The following is a 4,296-nucleotide window of genomic DNA, read 5'->3' as shown; positions in this document are numbered from 1 at the left end:
ATATAGGTCTATAAATATAGGCCTATATATGTATAATATATATGTATATCCTTTAACATTAGTGATCAATAGCAAAAATTCTATCAATACTTTTTGAAAACACAACGTAGGGGTCATAATGTTAAAGGTTTATATCATGTTTGTCGTATTTATCTCGGTTAAGACATTTCTAAGCTGGTTTTTAAGCGAACATGTTTGCTTTTTGTTTGCATATATATTTCACTATTTGTAAATGACCAACACTTAGAAAAAATCATTCCTCTTGATTTACGGTAAACTATAATTGATCTTATGAAGTCTGCCTCAGCTGTATCGATAAATATTCCAACAAACAACAAAGTAAAAAGACAAACGTGTCAATATAAAAACAAAATAATCATGACAGTTTTAATGGCGTTAGTCGAATTGGTTTAATAGTTAAAATGATCCTGGGGGCATAGTTCTGAATCAATGTAGAAAGTCGTTGATCTGATAAATGTATCAAATTACTCGAGTAGGAATACTCTATGTCAAGAGAAGCGATCGCAAAATGGAGCAAGTCAAGATGCGGATGACAATTCGTTGCTAATGGAGAAATCGACTTACAGTAATATATTGCTATTTGTAACCTACACCTTAAAATGATGGAACTTTGATGTAGGTATTTTTTACGATAATAAAATAAACCAGTAGGAACACACTGGAAAGTATATATGTAATTGGGACAATTTTTTTTTTACCAATGGTAAACAGGATTGTATTTTAAGCATTAAAACATTTTGTCTACTGCTGGCCTAATAATTAGATAGTTTAGCCGCCCACTCTTGGCCACAACCCTCATTAAACTGTACACAATAAAGTTACACATAAGCTGATTCGGTCGTGACTTACTACGACAAATAGCAAAGGGACCGTAGTACATGATCGGTGTCTTAAACGAATTTTCACCAGAGTATAAGTAACAAAATAGGGGCCAACAATTCGAGCGGTATAGGGTGCTGTAGCGCCACCGACCCCAAAGGGTTAGCACCCAACTTTGTCCCCAGCAAGGAATGAAGTGACGCAAACGTATACATAATCCGTCAAACAAGCAAACAAACAAGTGAAGTTGTACACTGTCTCTCGATCAATGAGCAGTTTTGTTGTGTTTATTTATGAGGACTGCAGTTAATAATGATTAAAATTGTGGACTTGTAACCTATAATTCAATATATAGGCCTATGTTATATCGTTGAAAGTAACAGAAGGGAGAGGAAAGATAAAACACTTTGAGTGAGTACCGCTAAAGTTTGCCAGCGGCAAAGTACACAATGCGAAATTGATTCGTCTGTTTGTGTCAGTTACGTTTTATCCATAAGATATGCCAGCACAACTGGCTACATAGATCTCTTGCACGCCTTTTATGAAAACCATTTAATTATTTTTAGGTCTCCAATGAGGCAGAAATGTGTATGTTTGCATGTTCGCTTTGAGAGAGCGATATACATGACCTAGGGAGCTGAGGAGTTTCGTATACATTACAGATTAAAGAGTAGTATCTTTAACTATAGAAACACTATAGACGGTTGTGATAGCACATGTTGGCATTACAATACATTTCCTAAACTCTAACATTATCATCATAGGCCTATTTAATAATTATTTAAAATGTAATAGTTTATAAGCCAATTGAAGCGTTATTGAAATGCATATTTTTTTTGGTTTAAAATATTATGTTTGTGATACTGATGTAAAATCGCGAAGAAAAACTAAAAATTAAATAAAAATATTGAACTGCTCTTTCAAAAAGACCAATAAATGTTTACATTTTTCAATAAGACACATATCAAAACTTTTTACAGGATTACAGTACGAAATGTTCATAAAATGATGGAGAAACAAGTTGCCTACGCAAGCAGGTGGGCAGTGCGTCCTGCGGTCCAAATGCGGTCAAACGTCCGATAATCAGCAAACTTAATTTGAGCATAAATCAGTATAAAAAAAATAAACAGTTAATTGAATTAAATTTAAATAAAAATACATCTTTGCAGCAAAGCTGAATTGCGATGATATACGGTATGCAATAGTAAATATATAAATATAACAATAACATACTGTACAAAAGGTTACGGAAATGGACAAACATTAAATTAAAGTTTATAATAATAAACAATCAATTTACTAAACACCAAAATTCAATTATTACAAAATTACAAAAGCAGTGAATGACCGTTTTTACAATCACATTGAAAACAACAAAATTTTTTCACCATAAAACATTTCAGTGTGGCTTTCAATCAAAATTTCACTTAGATAATTAGACCCTTTTTATGTCTATCTCCCGGCTATCGTGTCATTTATGCGTCTGTTAATAAGCAAACGTTCTAATTTCCACTTGCCTATAAAGCAATCCAAAAATTATAGTTTATTGGCTTATCAGAGGCAGTATCGTGTAACTTTAAAAGTAGGCAACATGTACAGCCATCAACTGAAAAATGATAAATGAAGAATTCCACAGCTAATATGACACTGGTGGAAATCGTAGATCTTTCAAACCTCACTGTTTTACATAGGCAAAAGTAATTGACTGGGATCCTTAGGCTGTATTATATTATGACTTTCGGATATGGTAAGATATTTCGAAATTTATATTTATATTTTTTTATTTATATGAAGAGAGAATACCTCACTCGAATATTTTCCCCACAGGCACAATTTATAGGCGTATTTGCTTAAAAATCAGCATTATTTTATTTTTCTTTAATATATAAGAGCGACATATTATTATTATTATAGTACAACTGAATTTATAATGCCTCAGTACCCGTCAGAGAAAATTAATAGCGCACACATTTAGCTAGGAAACTAATACAAAAAAGAGGTGAGGGAAGGGCGTCGGGAGCGATGTTGTATTCAAATATTTCAAACGTCCGCTTTAGGCACCAGGATTACCATTTAAAAAATAAATAAATAAAATAAAAATAATAATGATAATTATAATAACAAAATATATTATTGTTTTAGTATCTGATGCTGGTGAACTTAAACTCAAATTGATCCGCGTTTCATATTACGCCAACTTCTCATGATATTAATTGATCAGTCTTTAGACTCACCCCGTAGGGCATGGGCGCTGATCATGGGGACAGGGTACACGTCCGCCACATATTAATGAGGGGATTGGTCCCCCTCACTTTTCGTCCGCAATGTAATTTCACAAGTCAATAAGATGCCTGAAAACTGTTGAAAGGAACTGCATAATTGAACCAGGTTTTAACGAAAGAACGTTGTAGAGCCAGAGTACATCTTATTAAAATCTCCGCCCACAAACATCTGAAATACCTATAATACACGACTCGAGTGCGCGTTTTATTATAGGCCTAATTTCAGAAGTATAAGAAAACGCGTGTAAAGATAAGATTTGTTTTCAGCACACGAAGTGGTAAAGTAAAGTAAATACATCAAAGACAATTATGTTTTTATTTTCAAGATGTAAGATACCTGTGTCTCTGCTCACAAACATCTGAATTACCTATAATACTCGACTCAAGTGCGTGATGCCTTTATTATAATTTGAGAAGTATGAGAAAAAGAGTGCAAAGATAGAATTAGGTTTCGGCATATTGAAGTAGTATTTTCTATGGTACATCACAGCGATTAATTAGATCGATGATGATGAATTTTACTATATAAGAGTGTTTAGAGCCCTGTTTCTTAATTATTTTATTTTAAGTCTCCAAAGTATTTTGCAGGGTCGCCGGACTTTTAAAGAGTCGAGTCTGGTAATGTAACTTGGCTCGTCTTCCTTTCTATGTGCAAATGTAACTATGTGCAAAGTATCATTTCCTGAATTGGGTTATTTTCCCACAAACTACGTGTTCCCAATCATATTGACCTTGATGCCTATGTTTGCTTCTCATGGAGGACCTCCACGTCCACGCCTATGCTCCGGCGTCCATACAACAACAGCTCTCTGGTAGAACTATATACTATAAGAGTATTTTGAAAACCAAAAATGAGTTAAAGGCTTAATTGTAACAAAAACACAGTAATTTGTTTTGTGTCAGTCATACAAAGTTTTTTCAATTCACTGTTCCCTGGTTCAACAATAATTTGGCACACAATCAGTATTTTCTGTGTAATTTCACCCATTTTATATCCACCAAATAGGCCTACCAGGGCTTTAAAGTCTGAAAAAACACTTAGTCTGTAAAATCTCTTTTCTATTCAATTCAATTCAATTCAAGACATTTATTCAATGGTGGAAATATTAATGGTATACAATAAAATACAAATAATTATATAAATATATATATAATAACATTTATATATACACCG

The sequence above is a fragment of the Anneissia japonica genome, unplaced genomic scaffold (genome assembly GCF_011630105.1).
Source record: "Anneissia japonica isolate Jap-2015-1 unplaced genomic scaffold, ASM1163010v1 scaffold287829_len2072220_cov186, whole genome shotgun sequence".
Taxonomy (NCBI): domain Eukaryota; kingdom Metazoa; phylum Echinodermata; class Crinoidea; order Comatulida; family Comatulidae; genus Anneissia; species Anneissia japonica.
The sequence above is the reverse complement of the archived record's forward strand: the minus strand, read 5'-3'. Positions refer to the sequence as shown.